This window comes from Balaenoptera ricei, chromosome 2 (assembly GCF_028023285.1).
Source record: "Balaenoptera ricei isolate mBalRic1 chromosome 2, mBalRic1.hap2, whole genome shotgun sequence".
NCBI lineage: Eukaryota > Metazoa > Chordata > Mammalia > Artiodactyla > Balaenopteridae > Balaenoptera > Balaenoptera ricei.
The window spans coordinates 50622175-50641546 of record NC_082640.1 but is presented as its reverse complement, the minus strand read 5'-3'; positions in this window follow the sequence as shown (position 1 = coordinate 50641546).

Sequence of the window (19372 nt, the reverse complement as noted above, 5' to 3'; positions counted from 1 at the left end):
AGAGGTGGGCACTGAGCTGGGCACCAAAGCCACCAGCTCTGTGACCTCAGTTACGTTACTTAACCTCTTTGTGCCTCAATGTCCTCATTTGAAAAACCAGGAATGGATAAGGGAGCTGGGCGGGGACGGTAGGCATGACCATGTATTGGTCACTGAGGAAGTGCCTGGCCCTTAGTAGGCTTTCAGTACATGTCATCGCCAGGTGACAGGGATGTGGGAGCAACCAAGACCTAGGCGAGGTGATGTGCCCAAGGTCACAGCCAGCAGGGAGCTGGTCACACTGCCGAAAACCTGCAGGAAATAGATGGGGACAAAACAGCATTGGTTTCCAGCCTCTCTCCACAGGAGAGTGGCTGAAGTTGACCTCACTACACAGAAATCAATAAGCAGGAGGCTGTTAAAAACCACCTCCCCATCAGCCTGCTGCTGGCCGGGAGCTGAGGGATGCTCACTTCACGGCCTACCCAGCCCGTGGGCACTTAGGGCCCGTCCACACAGGGTGTGCAGGGCACGCACGTGGGGCTCAGATGGACGAGGAGACAGGGCCTGGCCTGCAAGGTTATGCACGCACCTCTCAGCTCCCTGCTTAACACATGCCTTCCTGGGGAGAGGGCTTCCTCCTTGACTGCTTCACATCCAGAGGAGATCATCAGCTCACAGCAAAAAATAAGTCAAGTGTGAAAACAGCTTTTTATGCCAAGTGGGGCCCACACTTCCAGGGGAAGCCTTCCCTGGAGGCCACTTGTTCACTGCAATTCCTCAGCCTGGCTTGAAATCATAGCCCCATAAGCGAGAACTGTTACAGCTGGGGCTAGGCCCTGCAGTGAGTGGTTGTGGGGCTTTCCAAGTTGGGGCCCAGGCTGTCCACAGTGTTGCTGAAAGAACTGGCCAGGAAACTTAGGTCAGACCCACCAAGAACCTGAGAACCAGCATGTCCTGGTCATGGCTGGAAGGAAAAGCAGGTGATTTTTTCTAGGATTATTTAGAGTACTTGGACCTTGAGCCTGCCACGATAGGCTAGGTTATGTACTAGTAGCAAATATCCACCAAATCTCAGTGGTCAATAGCAACAAAGGTTGCTTTCCTGCTCGTGGCACATGCCCATCGTGAGTTGGTTGAGGGGCTGAGCATCCTTGTCTCTCCAGGACCAGGTGGATGGGGCAGCCATTTTCTTGAACTTGCCAGCTTCTGTTTCAGGGAGACCTCTGGAAGGTCTCACACCAGATGCTCCAGCCTGAGAGTGTCACAGGTCAGTTCTGCTCATTGGTCAGAACCAGTCCCATGGCCCTGCCCGAACACGGGGGGGCCGGGAAGGCAGTCCCACTGGGTGTCCAGTCACTGGGTGGTCAACAACACTGATGACTGCCATCGGCCTGCTCCAGTGCTCAGGCTCCAGGAAACCCCCTCCTCACTTGCTCACCCCCTCCTGCCACCAAAGCCACGCAACGGCCACATCATGATATGTTTATGGAGCTCAAGGCCAGGCCTGCTCCAAGCCCCCTGGCTGCACCACCGCTGTGAATTTCAGGCATTCACTTTTGAGCTTCTAAGCATGTACTCAGATCTCCAGGAATTAATGCACTTTCTTATTCTTAAAAAAGTTGTGTATATATATATATATATATATATATATATATATATACACACACACATGCATATAAATATATACAATTTATGGATATATACAATGTATACATATGTTCTATATATATACACACACATACAGTAAAGTTCTCTAAAGACCTCAAATTATACATGTATCAGTGGACAGCAAAGTTGCTCTGGAAACCATCTTGCTCCAGTCTAGTCCTCACCAGGCAGATGATCAGAGGATAAAAATGGGGTCCCAGGAGATGGAAGATGTCTGGCGTCAGCAGCTAGGACAGGGAGGTGCTGACTGCCATTCCATCCTGGAGGATTTGGGCCCCTGCAAAGTGACGTCTGAGGCTTTGCTTTCCAGTAGCCTTCCACACTCAGGTCCCACTGAGATCGCTGCGCACTGCTCAGCCTCACCTGGAGCCACCCTGCCCCAGACCACACATTACTCCCTGGGGCTGTGAGTGCTCTGGTCACCTTAATCAACTTATTTTCCTACCATTCACAACCCAGAGAGCCCAAAGAGTTATACCCAGGGGGATGCAGGTGAAACAGCCAACAGGTCCCTCTCTCCACCTGTCTCCAATCCAAGCGGATTTGTCAGTTGATTTTCTGCCCAGGAGAGCCTTTACACTTCCACATCCATGCATTCACGTATTCACCCATCTACCCACCAATCCACCCACCCACCCACCCATCCATCCAACCATCCTTTCAGTCAAAAAATATTTTTTTCTTCTTCTAACTTACTGAGCACCTACTATATGCCAGGTGCTATGTTCACCAGCTGAGGGTACAATGATGACCAAGCTGAGACATTGGCCGCAAAGGAGAATAAATGACTCCTCTCTGATCCTTCCAGGGAGCAGAGTTTGATCAGAGAGAGAAGCCCAAGTGGTAAGAAGAGGGAAGGGGGAGGGGCACAGAATAGCGAAGTTGAAGCTACAGAAAGTAGCTGTATCTACAATTCACAGAGCAAAACTGACCACCAGCCAACACCCCAGCCAGAGAGGAGCCTGGGAGGAGAGACCCCAGGACAGCCTAAGAGGGCATGTGGGGTCCTGCCAGACCTGCTGACCGAGGATACTGGGAGTGAGGAGCTGCCTGACGAGGGTAAAGGCCGTTCTCTGAAGGTACGGGAGGAGAAAAAAACAGTCTGAGGTCCGTGGGGACCTTTGCTATGCAGAATAAGTCATGGTGACTACAAGTCAGATGTGCCACACTTGTTACTGAATTACCTGGTTGACTCTACATTTTAAAATGCAGTTTCTAGGCTCTTGTCGCCTTCCATACAGCCAACCCAGTTGCTCTAACTTGAGACCCTTCCCCTCTGCCATCTCCCTAGGCTTCTCCAGACTGAACGCGTGCAGAGGCCATTTCCCAGGTCAAAATCCACTGTGGCATTGTTACCCTTCACTCAGACCACACTCTTGAGCCTTCACCACACCCCAGCCTGATCTGCTGGAGAATGCAACCCTCTGGCACATCTGCACTGTCCACGGTGCTGCCCTGTCTCTGCTGTCCCTTCCGAGTGGCTCTGCTGGCCGCATCCTCTCAGCTGCACCTGCTGCTCTCTGGGCCCTGCAACAGAGACCCTCCCCAAAGTGGTCCTCCAGAAGGGTGGCTATGAGTACAGTTGCATGATTATTGGCTGGCTTTGATGGCTCAAGAGAGTTCTTACCCAGGCCACCTTGCCTCCAAAACTCCGCAATAAACTCCTTTCAAAAAGAGGGAGGCCACTCAGCATTATGAAAAAGATGTCGGCTTCAAAACAGCTAGATTCTGACTCCACAATGCCGTGACTTCACACGAGCTTCTCTTTCCTTATCTGGAAAATGGGACACTTCATAGATTCTGTGCACCCAGAGTTGGCCAAGAGGATCAAAAGAATGTGTCTCAAACTGTAAATGCATTTCAGATGCTGGTGCTGTGACCAAAAAGCTCGTCCACCTGCTCCGTTTCATGGGAACAGCCCTGGGTATACATTAGGTGCTTAAGCAATGTAGGTGACGATGAAGCAGGGTTGTGACAAGTCAGATTCTGCTGAGGTGCTAACAGGCTGCACTGGGGGAAAGGCCAAGGGAGAGGCAGAGCCAGGACAGGCGGACCTACTCCTGGGGACCTTGGCTTGAAGCCAGAGCCTCTTTGCCTGCTCCCTAGTGGGGGCGTTGGAACACCAGGAGGAATAGCCTGGGAAGGAGCTCGAGAATGGAGCAGCAGTGGGTCCTGGGGTCCTGGGTCCTCTGTCTTCACGCCCAGACCACGCAGATCTAAAAGGGCTACTGTGGGCCTTGCAGCATTAACCCAGGGCCCGGAAACCTCCTTCCTCCTGGGGGGCAGGTGGCATTCTCCCTGCCTGAGAGGGGCTGCCACCTTCCCCTCCGACTTGGCCCAGGCAGAGCAAGGCCCAGGCTGGGGGCCAGACCATCATGCCAATTTGGCACTTGGCCTGAGCTACAAAAAGCAAGCTCAGTTGTAGGCGGGGAAGGCACTGCTGAAGCATTCTGGGCCCAAAAGGAGACAAGGGAGCCACCGCCCTCCACCCCGGCCCCCACTCTCCATTCAAGGCCTCACTGTGGGTGTTGGTGACTCAGAGGAGGTTCTGGTTTTTGTCGGATTCTTGAGGCTCAGGCGACCTGATCCTGAAACAATGACAGGCCTTGGAACAATCCTCCCCGGCTCCCCCAGAGAAGTGTTTCAGGCCCAGCCAACAATGCAGCAGAACGGAAAATGACGTTTCCAGGGAAAGGTCAGGCTCTGGGCCTCCTGCAGCTGGGAGCAGGTGACTGCTCGGGCCAGAGGGCCAATTTCATGGCCTGGGGACACAGGTGGGTGGCAGTGACCCCGCAGATCAGCCTGGGCCCCGGCTGCTGAGTCTGAGCAGATGGTACCTGGCCCAGCCTGGCTGGGACACCTCAGGACAGGGCCTGGCCTCTCAGGCGGCAGGCCTGCTCTGTGTGTTGGATGTGCCTTGATCCCCACGTGGCAGAAGAGGAAGCAGAACCCAGAGTCACACGCAGAATCTGTCAGGCTAATGAGACATAGGGGTTCCTCATTGAAGGAGTCGCCACTTACAGAACCAGCACTTATAGAGCCCCTACTGTATGCCAGGAGAACATTTGTTATTGCTTCTCACATTGACCCTGCCATGTGAGTACCCCTAGCCCCATTTTACAGGTAAGGAAATCGAGGCTTCAGTGATTGAGTGCAGAGCAGAGACTGAGATGCCCAGCCAGCTCTCCTGCCTGGCAGGAGACACCTACTGGCTAGCTTCTCTTTTCTTCTTGGCCACCTTGGGAAGCTGCTCCCTTACCTGCAGGCACAGTCCAGAAGTGCCAGGGGAGTTCATGCCCCCAGGGGCCTCTTATCTCAGGAAGACAGGGGCTTGTGGCTAAATGCCCACTGGAAACCTGTTCCCTACGTCTCTCTGAGGTCCTGGTTGGGTGAGCCTGTTGGCGGCAGGGGAAAGCCCTCATTCATGCACTGTTCAGGCCCCCTCCACCTCCACCCTGTGCTTCCTGGGATCACCCACAACCAAGTCCCTGTTGTGAGTCTGTTTTGGGGTACACCCAAACGAAGACAAAGCCCCTGGGGGTTCGTCCTGGGGCCTCCACCAAGAAAGAGGACTGGGGCGACCATCACACACAATCGGGTTCTTGAGATGGAGGGAGGGTGGTGGAAGCTGGGTGAGTAACCACAGTGTCCACTAGAATTTTTTTCCTCAAGTTTAAGTTTCCCCCTGCTGAGCTTTTCTTAAACCTTCAATGACTGCGAGAAGGGGCCTGCCTGCTGGCGAATGCTGGCAGATGACAAAGGCAATGAACAAGCAGCAAATTAATCCTCATGGAAAAGCCCAGAAACGGCCAATCCTTTCACAACATTTCTGTGTGTTCGGTGAACCCATGGGCTGTGGCTTAACTGTGTGTAAACCTAATAAAGTGGTATTATGCAAGTAAACATGTTCTTAATTTGCAGGGTGGATTGAAATGTAAGAACGTTCCATGGCCTCCACCGAGCAGGTGTCTACAGTGTCCAGCCCGCAGCCCTGCCGGCTCCTGCCGTCGACCTGAGCCAGGCGCCCGGGGGGGCGTGTGCGGAGTGTGGAGGGGCCAGAGCTGACCTCTGCGGCAAGGGCAGGGCCCTGGAGGCACAGGACAGACTGCCCTCCCTGCCCCAAACCCAGCCAAGAACTTCAAGGCCTCAGCCCTCCTTTAATTTATTCCCAGCTCCATGTCCTCAGAGATTGAAGAAAATGCTCCCAAACGTGGCAGCAACTCAACTCAACTCTGGAGTCTTGAGTCCCCGCCTTCCCTCAGGAATGGGGCTGGGCCTCTCCTCCTTAACCGGCAGCACTGAGCAGTGGGCGCTGCTTGCAGCTGTGTGGCCTTGAGCGAGGGGGTTCACCCTGTGGGCCACCTGAGAGCCTGGGCAAGGATGGGGCTCCCGGGGGTGAAGTTCGAGTATGTGTGAGGCCCAGGTGCAGGGTAGCTCTCCAACCACACTGCCCCCGGCCTCGCTGTGTCACTCGGGGTCCAGCTGGAGGCAGACACCCCACCAACTCTTTGAACAGAGGGAGTTTACCATAAAGAATGGTTAATTCTGTGCATGAAAAGGGAAAAGGGGAAACCGAGGCAGCACAATAGGGGAGCAAATGCAGGAAGAGGGCTGGGGACAAAAAGGCCAGGTTGGAGTGATTAAAACCCAGGACTGAGGGACCCCATGAAGCTGGGACCCAGACCTGTGAGGAGGTGGGCACAGCTGGCTGCTGCTGTTCCCCCCCAGTGAGGGGAAAGGAACGATGGGACTCTCTTCCACGGAGTGGTGTGTAGTTACTGATACACCGCATGCTAACATCTCACACTGCCACAATGTGTTTGTGTCATAGCTACACCAAGTGCTCCTGGAGCAGGTTTGGCTGGCAGCTCCCAGTGCCCAGCCTGGTACCTGGTACTAGTGGGTATCCAGAGATGGAATTATAGTTGGTGTGTCTAAATCTTGTCTCCTCTACTACACAGTAGGTTTTTGAATCTCAGCATCTGAACTGATGGCTTCCTAGGCATGGTCAAGCCATCAGGGACCTCACAGAATTTCTCCAGGATCTCTTTCTTACCGTCTGTCTTAGTCCTTTCAGGCTGCTATAGCAAGTTGCTGTAGACTGGGTGTCTTATAAACAACAGACATTTATTTCTCACAGTTCTGGAGGCTGGAAGTCCAAGATCAAGTTGCCAGCAGATTCGGTGTCTGGTAAGGGCCTGCATCCTGACTCAAAGACGGCGTGTGTCCTCACATGGCAGAAGGGATGAGACAGCTCACTAGGTCTCTTATATAAGGGCACTAATCCCATTCATAAGGGTTGCACCAGATTGACTTAATCACCTTCCAAAGGCCCCAACCTCCTAACACAATCACAGTGGGGGTTAGGATTTCAACATATGAATTTTGGGGGGGACACAAGCATTCAGACTATAGCACCCTCCATTCCAGACCTACTTCCTCTGATGTGACAGCCCTCACACCTATTATGGTGACAGGGCAATTGACATATAGTCCCCTCAGGTGGGTGAAGATTGCATGGATTATGTATTTCCTATAGTTGGTAGCAAAGACAAATGTCCCACTCCTGGGCAGGTGACATCTGTCGTGAACCTGGGATTCTGTAGGCTTCCTCTGCTGAGCCCTGGCAACCTCGGGTCCCCTCTGCTCTGGCTCGGCCCTGTCTCGCTTCCTTCAGGTGATGTCCTGAGACTGCCCTGGGAATCACAGGAGATCTGCCTGGCTTTGTGCCAACCCTATGGGGACTGAGGGGGCACCTAAGACAGGAACTAAGGCCCTCCCTCCCCTGAAAACCTCTGCAATTGGGTTCCCAGGGAAGCTGCCTCTGGGTGGAGCCTGGCCTGCAGAAGTTTGTCAGCGTATCCTCTGGGGGGTCAGCCTGGTGGGAGGAAAGGAAGGGGCTGGGTGGGATGGTGCAGAGGGAGAAGGTGGTCTCAACCAAGGGCTCACAGAGCACTGGAGCTGGGGGTGTTCAAAGTTTGGGTGAGGGGACTGAAGCTTATAACCCAAATTGATCAGCCGCTAGACATGGGGCAGCCCTTGGGAAGGTGTATGTCCTTGGGAAGGGGTGTGTCCTTGGGAAGGGGTGTGCCCTTGGGAAGCAGTGTGCCCTTGGGCGAGGCAGCCCTCACAGCCCAATGTGCTGGCAGCTGAGACACAGACCTGGAGGTTCTAGGCTCTTCCTTCTTTGGACCATAAGCCTCATGACTCAGCCTTGGAGATGGAGGGCAGCAAGGGAACGCAGTCACTATTTGCGGGGGCGAGGAGGGAAGGGAGGGATTGCACGCTGTCCTGTCGACCCCCACAGCCAGCCTGGGACCTTGGGGAGACGAGTTCAAGCAGCACCACCTGAGTCTGACACACCCCTAGGGGCCTGTGGCCCCAGGACCCAGTCGCCCATAGCAGGTGCTCAGTACAACTGCTGGTGCTTGTGCCTTGGCCTCATTTTCTGCCCCTTCCTGTGCGCTTCAGGAATGACCACTTGCGAAGATCAGCCCTGGGTGCTGCCAGAGACCCTTATTTTAAGGGCCACCCACTTCCTGGCCCTCCGCACTGGCCACTCACTAGCTCCTCTCTGACGAGGCTGACAGGAGCCCCACCTTGTGTGCGTCTCAGTTACTAGTGCCACGAGGACACTGTGTGACAGATTGCCACAAAACTGAGCAGCTTAAAACAAGAGGTATTTATTGATCTCGCAAGTCTGCGGGCTGGTGATTCAGTCTAGGCTGGCCTGAGCAGTTGTCCTGGTGCTGGCTGGGCTCACTCACCTGCCTGGGGATCCACTGGCTGTTGGCTGGTCTGGGGTGGCCTCAGTGGGGCAACTGGGGGCACTAGCTCTGTTTCACGTGCACACTGACTGGCAGACCAGTTGAGGGTGTGCTCATGGCCGTGGCAGAGAAGCAGAATAAACAAACCTCCATTTGGCAACACTTTTCAAGCCTCTACTCACATCACACTTGCTAACAGCCCATTGGCCAAAGCAAGTCACGTGACTCCCATGGGGTCACACAGGGAGGGCCCTACAAGGGGACTGATGGCGGATGGGTGTTGATACAGGGAGGGTGAGAACTGACAGCCTCCTGCCCCATATGCTGCCCGATGGTAGAGGGAAGGCTGACCAAGAGGCTCTAAGAGTCACAATCATAAGGTAGTTCTGACATTACAGCAAATGGTCAGGCCCCTGAGCTCTTCCACGGGCTGGACCAGAGTGGCCATGAGAGCATCACCATGAGGCTCCCTGGAGTCCAGAGCAAGGGGAATGCCAAAGGGCACTCCTTAGCCCTGAACAGAGGTGACTTCCTGGGAATGGGCGTGGGTGGGCTGAGGCCCTGGGGTCTGCTCAGAGTTGGCCTGGTGATGAACCCCATCACAATCACAGCCACACGGGCTGACCTGGACCCCACGGGAGGGGAGGGGCACAGGTGGGACGAGGAGGAGGGGCAGCAGGCCTTACCCAAGGTGGATTCCGGGTGGGTGGGAGGCGGTGCAGCGTGTGGGAACACAGACTTGCAAACAATCCAGTTCCCTCCATGGCAATTCCTTGTGACCTTTCTCAGGATGAGGGCCCTCCTGCCTTCCCTGCCACACTTCGGCAGGCAGGTTCCTCTTCTTAGAGTACTTCTCCTCACTTTTGTGCTGGAACCAAATGAGATGCCACACAGGGTATCTCCCAAGGGGATTCAGAACATGGAACAGACATGAGTAGTCAGGGCATTCACGTTCTCCACGGTTATCGATGATAGGATTTATGCACATGTGCTGGGCAGGAATTCGGGGTGGAAGGAATATTTATGTATTTAGTTGTTATTGATAAATTTACCTTGAGCCTGAGGCTTCATCATACCAGGCTGGAGGGAATTTGATCTCAGTTATTCTTGGGCTTCCAAAGAGCAGGAATCCCAGGCTTTCTGTTGTTGGTCTGCCCTGGCATGGCCCCCAGCCTCTCTGCTCTCACATCTTCATTGTGTGGGCGCAAGAAACTTGATGAGTCTCAGAGTTCTGGAAGCCTCACATCTCCAAGTGCAGACAGGACTGCTCAGGATCCTCAGACACTTCTCCCCAGGGAAAAAAGAAAATATCACACACATAAAAACCAAGAAAGCAACTCAACTGATTCTCCATTCTTGAAAATAATAATAGCTAAATTTATTGCCTACTTACTGTGTGTCTAGCACTGTTCTAAGTTTCTTAGTAATAATTAACTCACTTGATCATCACAACCAACCTATGAGGTTGGAATTACTCCCATTTTACAGATAAGGAAACTGAGGCACAGCAGTGTTTAGTAGTTTGCCCAAGGCCAAATAGCTAACAAGTGGCAGGACTAGGATTTGAACCCAGGTGCCCTGGCACTCTTGACTTCTCTGCTCTCCGGCTTCTCTAAAGAAAAGCACAGCCTGCAGAGGATTGCCAAGTGGCGAATCCAGGATCCCTCTCACCTGGGAGTGGAGTCCCAGTCTTGGAGGTGTCCAAGCGGCTTCGCTCTATTCTCCTCTGGTCTCCAAGCCTGTGGTCCTCAGTCCTTCTGCTGAGGGTCTTCACAACAGCCAGAGAGGAGCACTTGGAAAGGGATCCAAGATGGGCAGAGCCAAGGCCAAAAGTACCTTTGACACACCTGTTATTTCAGTCAAATCACCTGTGGCATCAATATGCAACAGTAATCCTCCACTGCCCTGGACCAGTCTAAAGACGGCGTGTTTACCAGAAAGTGAGTTGGGTGGGAGGTTGCCCTGAGGAGGCCCCCCTCAGCTCTTGCTCACCTAAGGTAAAAGGAGACTTTCTCCATTAACACACCAAACTACAGGAAATTTGTTCTCACATAAGTAGATGCCCAGTGTTAGGGTGGGCTTCAGGGCTGTTTTAATCCAGGGACTCTGGCCTCATCTCTTGGAAATTCTCTCTACTCTCTGCTCCCTAACTGAGGCTTACCCTTAGTTCAGCTTCCTTCATGGTGGCAAAATGCTGGCATCAGTCCCAAGCCTCACACCCACATGCCCAGATGTCCAGAGAAAAGGAAGGTGTTTCTTTCCCTACTGGCTCTTAAGAGGGTGGAATGTTTTCACATCTCACTATCTCCAGCTGGGCCCCCCGCCTACCACCCAGCCATGTGAGGACCAGCTCTGGGGCCCAGGATAATACCATGTGCTGATTGGCTTAGGTCTCGATTCCTCAACCAATCATGGTGCCCAAGACAATGGGCTGACACTTGGACCAAATAGGCTGAGCACTGAAACAGGGATGCTTGGGACAGGCCTGGGGAAGGGGATGGGGGGCAGAGGCTAGTGAGCAATGGGCAGATGGACCCCAGGTCTAAAAGGGGAGGAAATTAATCAAAAAGGAGGCAAGCCCCCCAAAATCAAACTCTCCAGCTCAGGTTGGTCCTTTACCTCAGAGGCTGGGCAATTAGGCTGGCTTGTGTCCTGCCATGGATCCTTCCGGTATGGTGTGTCCTGACGGCCTGGAGGCCAAAGCCAGAGAGAGAGAGAGACAGGGTCAGAGAGACAGACAGTGGCTTTGGGTGTCTCTTTCACAAAGCCCTGGAGCAGGACCTGGGGCCCCCCTGCTAATATCTCCCAGCTTCGAGGGGCATTTACAATAGAGCCATTCTGGAAGGATTTCCTGTTAAGTGGGGCCCCACTATCAGGAGGTCGATGGCCTGGAACCCCTGCTGCCTGTCAGACTTGTGTTCTCAGTGATGATTTTGATGAGTCCAGATTAAAGGTGCATTTAAAGAACAATGCAGCAGCTGAAAAGGTGAGAGAAGCAGGTACAGCATCAGCCTCCAGCCCACCCTGGGCTCCCAGGCTCCCTTTGCTCCTCGCTGGGATTAGGCACAGGTGCTATTCACGGTGCCAGGGCCAATGTCACGACCCAGAGTGGGAAACAGTGTCATTTAAGTGTTGGCTGGCACTGAATACCTTTCTGTTGCCTAATGCCACACACAGAGCCCCCTCAACTTAAAATTGGGCAAACGTGCCTTGCTTTTTATTTCTTTAAGGGACATTATCGCCAAAGTGATCATGTTGTGGAATAGAAGGAAAAGGGCTCCTGGATCAGACACACAGCCTCGGAGTCAGCAAATGCTGATCCTTTCTGGGGCTGCAGGCAGTGGCCAGGAGCTCAGGAAACCCATGTGCAAAATGGATTGACAGGCTCCATCTCAGAAATGCAGTTTTAGTGAAATGCCCATTGAAGCCATACCATACCGTGTTATACATGGAACTTTCTGTATGTAAACATATGACAAATAAACAGAGAAATTCCAGAACACATTCACAAGAGAGGCTGCCTCTGTTGCAGGGGCTGGAGTCTTGGGTGGGCACGATATGAATTCCACCACTAATATTTTTATTCTCTCCAAGTCCTTCCCGAGGTTGGTGGGAATGGAGGCCTGGCTGCAGAGGGAGATGCGGTTTGATGTCTGACCTTGTTTTGGGTTTAAAGGCATCCAAGTAACTTGTGTCAGCAGTTTGAAGTGCGTCAGAGCCAAGCATCTCCAGCTGGGCCCGGAGCCACGAGGAGAGGAAAGGCAGCGGCAAGCTGGGCGCCTGTGTGAGTTGAGTGGAGGCTGGAATTGGGCCTTGAGAGTGTGATCCCCTTGGGGACAGGAGAAGGGCTTTCCTATGCCACCCCCTCCCAACCTAAGTCAGCTCCAGGGACACAGAAATATTGAGCTGAACCCAAGAGAGGGTGTGAGTGGGCAGGAGGAGGGGGGTTGGGGGAAGAAGGTTTCCTTTTCAGCCCCCGTGAGATACCAGGCATATTTCATGACTCCTGGGGAAATCCTTGGAGCAGCTCTTCATGGCCCCCTTCACTAGGCAAGGAAAGGAGGCTTGGAGAGGCCGAAGGGCGCAGCTGGACTGGTTGAACACGTGCTGTCTCACCGCAGAGCCATGTCCCCTCCAGCCAAGGCAAAGGGTGCCTCTAGATACTGGGGACACAGAACGTGGAGGAGCTGGGGGACAGGACTTGGGGAGTGCCACCTCTGGAGTCGGCACTGCCCGGCCCGCAGGATGGCTCAGCCCTCCCTTTAGCAGCTACCTAGGTTCTCGGGCTCCAGTGCCAGGCCCTTGAAGCCCAGAGGAGCACTTCTGAACTGAGTCCTGGGCCAAAGAAGTCAGCAAAGGGGAGGCAGGGGCTCGGGAAGCATCACACAGAGGCGGTGCTCATCTGCTTTACAAGGGATTTACATCAACCCGGAGGCTCAGCCTGATCTGAGTCTCTGTTAGACTATTATCAAGAAAAATGGAACAATAAAAAAGCTGTTACTTAAAAAATGCAAGTTTCCAGGGTAGGCACGTGGGGCCCAGGGTAGGTTTTGGGGGTAGACATCAAAGGGCCTCTCTGAGCCCTCTCTAGCCTGTGGCTAGAAGCAGCCACTCTTGAGCTGTTCACCACGGGCCTTTACTTGTGCCACTTGAGGTCCCAGCCAAGTGGTGACCCCCTCAGGCAGGGTGTTCGCATAGGATGGACTTCCTTCTCTACAGACCTGCTGCCTGGCTGGCTCCGATGTTGAGAGGGGGTGTGACATGGGGCAGAGCAGGCAAGGCCCCAGACAGTGCACCTGACTCGGATGGGAGGGCAGAACACGCCCAGGTCTGTGCCCCGTCTCCCCATTCCTGGTGCCTCCATGTGTGTTTCCTTGTCCATCTGGTCCCATCTGTCCACCTGGAGTGACTGAAAACTTCCTTAGAGCAACATACTGGATGCAAGGTGGGGATATGCCCAATTTGAGGCTACAAGTGTAGGCAGAGAGGTTGAGGAGGGCAAGTTGAGCTCATGGAATCATTCAGTTGTCTAGCTTGGGTCTGGGTAAGAATCAGGACTCTTTTTTTTTTTTTTTTAAGACTCTTTCTTGTCTGCAGAAATATCACCAAGTCTGTTCTATTCTTCAGTTGGAAGGAGTCTTTATTTTTAAAATGCTCACCCTGGCACATTCGAGCCACAGAGCGGCAGGGAGCCCGGGGAGACCTGGGAGGGCCCTGCCCAGCACCTGGAAGGCTGGCCATTGCTTTCAGAGCAAGGATGGACATTCTTATCACAACCCCTGGCCCTGTCAGGCCAATTGAATGCCTTAGAACAAAGAACACATTTTTTGATTGAAACATTTTTAGGCACAAGAATGATTTTTATGAGCAAGAATTGTTTATTTTAAGAAGAAACATTGATGCCACCATTTCATGTCTGCAAGAGTCACCTGGCCCAAGAAGAGTGTCTATACTTGCTCACTTCTCAGAAATGAGCACAGGTGCCTTTTGCCCCCTGACCATGTCACGATCAATTACTCCAGCCACAGCCTACCCAGCTTCCTTGGCAGGAAATGGCGATGTTTGCCAAAGAAGAACAGAGCACAAGGCTCCTGGTGTATCTCCTCCCCTCTCCCGGGCTGGACCCACCCTCTTGCTCTGTCAGAAGCAACCTGTGGGTGGGGAGAGGGTGGAGAGCCAGAAGCCGGAGCCCACTCCCAGCACTGGGGCGTCATTTCATCTCACTGCACTTAGGTTCCCATCCAATCCCTTCATTCATTCATTCATTTTGGACAAGACATGTCTGATCTTTGGAGTCTCCCAGGAGTGTGGTCTCGAGGGCACCCTTTCCTCAAGGCTCTGTGGCCTGGAAGAGCCTCTTTCTTCTCCCCATTACCATGGGACCACAGTCTGAAGCAATGGCAGTTGGGCTTCCCTCTGCCATGGCCAGAGGCAGCTTCCCATCTTAGAAAGGAACTGGGTAAGAATCAGGACTCTTTTTTTTTAAGACTCTTTCTTAAAAAGTGGGGACCCCAGAGACTCTCGGGGAGCCCACTTCTTCCTCCCCAAGTGAACTGCTTTCTCTAGTCCAGCAGCAGAGGAAAGTATTGAGGGGACATTCTGGGACCTCATCAGGCCTGCAGGATGGAATCTTGTCCTTACCAAGCTTGGAGGGGAGTTCCTGGAGAGGACTGCTACGGCCAGCACCCTGTCCCCGGGCCCCAGTCACCACCTCGCAATGTCCCTGCCTGGAACAAACAGTGGATGTGAACAGGGTGATGTTTATCCTTATTTGATTATAATGTGGTCCCTTACCTCTCTCCATTTCCCTACTAATGTCTTTTCACTCCAAGGGCTGTAAATGAATATATTATGAACTTCTCAAAGGCACCGGCCATGTTCCCTATGTATGTATCCCTGCAGGGCATAGAATAGTATCTTAAATATCATAGATGCTCAGTAAACATTTCTAGAAAGATAGGACCTGAATGTCACTCAGGCAGTCGCTCATCATAGACTGCATGGGAAGGACTGCATTGGGAGGAATGGGACCCTCATACGTAAAGAAGGAAGTCATCTATAGCATCAGAGAACTAGGAATAAAATGTCACAAGAGTCAGAGAAGAGAGCTTGCTGCTCACTGGCAGTGGTGAGCAGGGACGCTTGCCCTGAGGAGGGGAAAGTGAAGAGGTCCAAAGGCATCTGACCCAGAGAGCAAAGAGTAAGCAAAGGGTGGCTGCGTGTGTCCCAGGGCTCAGACTGGACTCCACACTGTCACTGTCACTGGATTGGGTAAGGAATAGGCCTTCCCCGGGGATGTGGGTCTTTACAAAGCCAGACTCAGCAAGAAAGGGGGAGGCACGACCTGCCCTCCTGCATGGCACAGAGTAGGGCAGGGTGGGCTGGTGGGTAGATGTCCCAGTGAAGGCTTCCTGCCTCTGTTATTCTCCTTTTTCATAGGGCCCATGTGAAAAGGCAGCCCTGTCACAGGGGGAATGCCTGGACCACTTGGTACCAGCAAGCCTGCTTTGTGGTGCCAGCTGTGTGCAGGAGTAGGCTGGAAACGCCAGCTACCTGGCAACTAGAGACCTGGGCCCAAGAAAGGTGCGGAGAAACCACCTGTCCCAGAGGAGGCTGAGCCTGGGGATGGCCCCCCTCATTGGAAGAAGGGGCCCGGGTCCCAGCTGGCTCCAGGTCCCAGCCACACAGTTTGTAGATTGCCCTGCTCCCGAATCATAAAGGTACAGTGAGGTCTGCCGTTGCTGACATCTAGATAGAGTAAGTAATTCTGAATTTAAGAAAATAAGAGGATCAGCAGCCACTCTGTATAAGAAATTCAGGAAAACAAAAAGCAGAAGATCAGGTCGATACAAGAATGACTTAGTGTAGGAAGGCAAGACTTATCTGTATGTAAGAGAATGTGGATGGGACATTCATTCTGAAGTACTGTAGAACAGGGGACAATTTGTCATATGAAGATGTCACACATCCTTTCCCCCACCCACTAGTGCCAAGTGCCTTAGACCTATGTGGCAGCCCAAAGCACCCCCCAAAAGGGCCAAACGTGCCCTAGGTGGCAGTGCCTAGGCTGTGAACCTCTGACTGGAGAGTCCTGAAAGGCTCAGTGGGGGCTCGGGCGGGATGGTGATGAGGGGCTGCCTGGGTTGGAGAAATACTGGTGGATGAGAGTTGGCTGACTCTGGCAACTTTCTGGACTTGGGAGGCTAGTCAGAGGGAGGACTCAAGCATGACTCATGTTGGAGGCCAATAGTGGCTCCCTGATGACAAGGCATGGTTGTGGAGGTTAGGGCTGGGGCCCGAGAGGAGTGCTGTTGGGCTTTTTCTTTTGTCTGTTTCTTAAAGCTTCATGAAGTATAATTTATGTACCATAAACTCACCCTCTTCAGTGTAGAATTCAAAGGTTACCGATGTACTTACAGAGTTGTGTGGCCATCACCACAACCTTGTTTTAATGAGCTGTAGAGCTTTCATGAAGTTGAGGAGGCACACCAGGCCTGGGGTGTGTAGTCAGGCCACCTGGGGTGTGGTCAAGTCTGGCCTCAGGGGCATGGTCAGGCCACCTCGGGATATTGAGAAAGCCCCTTCTTCAAGGTGATGGTGGGAGCCATGGGCCACCTGGGGACTGTGTTGACTTAAGGCGGAGAAGGAGAAGGAGGAGCCAAAGACATAGAGAGGTAGGAGGAGAAGCCTGTCGGACCCGAGTTCAAGGAGAGGAGGGTCACTGAGGTGAAGACACTGGTGATGCAGAAGAAGATGGGAGGGTGGGCAACTGCAGCAGGGGAGGTGGGCCGTCAGCCACCTCTGAGAGCAGTGTCAGAGGGTGGTGGAGGCAAGATGGAGATGGAACGGGAATTGGAAGACTTCGTAGAAACCTGGGCACCTGTCTTCCCCTCTCCATTCCTCGTCTCCAGTCCTGCCTGGTTTACCTTCTCCTCTGACCATTTCTCCCATCTCCAGTCTGGTGAATCCAAGCCACGGCCACCCCTCCCCTAGGCCACAGTAAATTCCAGTGGGCCTCTGTCCACTCTCCACCCTCAGTTGCTTCCAACCCATTCTCCAGGGAATCACATCGAAAAGTGGGACGAATGTCAACTTCCCCCAGACACGTCACAGCTTCTTGTTATCCCTGGGGAGAAAACCTGATGGCTTTAGCAGCAAAGCGCAGCTGCCACACCCTAGGGTCCTGCTTCCGCGCCAGCCCTTGGCCTCGTCTGCCCAGCGTGCCCATTGATGGTCTTCCTCAGTCCCAGAACGCGCCCGTGCTGCTTCCCTGCTGCAGAGCCATCGGGAGGTAGACCTTTGCCTGGACCTTGTTCCCCCAACTCCTCCACGACAGGCTGCTTCTAGTCCTTCCAACTCAGGGACCACGTCTGCCCCATGCAGCCCCTTTCCTGGCACTTGCCATTCTTTGTAACGATCCATTTTGGTATGTTTATGTTTGCTGTCTATTTTCTTCACTAGAATACAAGCTCCCTGAAGGCAGACCGCAGCTCTGCCCTGTTCACCCTTGAATCCCCAGAGCCTAGCACAGGACCGGCCACTTCAAAGGTGTTTCCTGGGAGTGAATGAATGGGTGGAGTTTTAACTTCAACCTCTTTCACAATTAGACTGAGAAGACAGTTCTACTAATTTTCCTTTGGTACCGTTTTCCTCTTATAACAAATGTGGCCCTCCCAATCTCTCAGGACCGAAGATCATTCTTTGCTGTATCGTTATGCGGTTCTGGCTAGTTTTTTAGACTGCCGGAAAGCCTTGGTTTCCTTCTGATGTTGGAACTGTGCAGATTCCCATCCAACTTGTGCCCTGCATGGCACGGAGCCTGACAGAGGAGAGGGCCTGAAACCCAGTGGGGTTTATTAGTGTCTTAGCTAAGCCTGATGCCTGGGGGACAAGGTGCTATCCCCAGGCTGCATCTCTTGGGGGCACAGCCTTTGAATCTACTCAAAGCCAACCTGGCCCTGCCTGTTGGTCTCTTTCCCCAGAGTCCCAAACAACATGCTTCTTTCCTGTCTTGTGTGGCTTTTCTCATTTGTAAGTTCTGGAATAGGGAACCAAGTTTCTCTCCTCAACCTGCTACATTCTGCTCCCCTGTGGGCTCTGGAACATGTTGCCAATCTGTAAATGATGTTTTAGTTCTTTGTTGTTGCTTTGGAGCTGTGAAACCTGTGATGTTAACACCAGGTGCTGAAAAATGAAAACTTATCATCAATCGCCATCATCAAAGCAAGGTGGAGTAGAATGGTTTCAACTAGTCCCAAATTTCCTGGAGGAATTTGGCCTCTGTTCAGTTCCCCTCTCCCGAGGATGATGTTACTAGCAGAACAGAGCTCTCTTCAGCTGCCCAGGACAGTCTTGGGTTTACGCAATTAAAAATCCCATCCAGTGGCCTCAGTGCTAAGCATAAGACAGGAACTATTTCTTGACTGAAAATATATTAGTTGTTTCTTGCAATTGGACTGTGGGACTCTAAGAATAGTATATTTTTTCAGTAAGCAGAGCTTTAACAACCAGCAAGTTTAATTAAGCTTTTCTGCTGCACTTTTTGTTTTTAAAGAATTGAGTTAGTAGCAGGAGAGTATTTTTAGAACTGAAGTGATTATTTTGTGTAACAGATACATGTCTGAATATTCTTAAACCTCTGTGTAGGGCAAAACATAGTTAGAGAATTGACTTCATGAGCCTAAAAGCATGACCGGTTGTTTCTACACACGTCATCACAATCATACCTATTTATTCTATTCATTCATTATCTATACCCTGCCTTCTTTCTTCCTAAGTACAGGTGGGCTGGGATTGAGAGGAGAATTTTTTTTAATGTTTTACAAACTTGGTGTACACTGAACATCTTTTTTTCAATTCCCTCTGGTTTTGCTGGTCTAGGTGGGCTCCCTTCCTAGATTTGGGTTTCATTTGGAATTTATTCTTTTATTGAGAGGCACCATGATATCACTTAGAGGTGAATGTTTTATATGTTACTTCAAATAGTAAAAATAACATTAAATTTTTTGTTATGAGAAAGCTGCAGATTGAAAAAGAAAGCATTCGTCTAACTAAAACTATGAAGTGTGCAGTGTCTCAGCAGCTTATGGTGATGAAGTACCAGATGGCATGTTTTCAGATGAAGGCTCTAGCTAGCTACATTGGATCTTTAAGACTTTAGAGAAAAACATGACATAAACGTGGTGCAAAATGAAATTTCAGATTTTTCTAGAAGGTTCTTTGTATACAAGTAGAATAAACATGATTTTAATATTGGTAAAGTGGAAAATGCAGTTTGCAGTTTATGACCACTACAACTCCTGGTTAAGATCATTAAAATATTTATCTGCAAATAATGGGAATCATCTAACAGAAAGGGAGTAACTGATCCAAAGTAGAAATTATCCACGCTTGCACAGATTATCTACAATTTTGGCAAAGAAGCTGAGAAGGAACCTGTGAGAAACCTGAGGGTG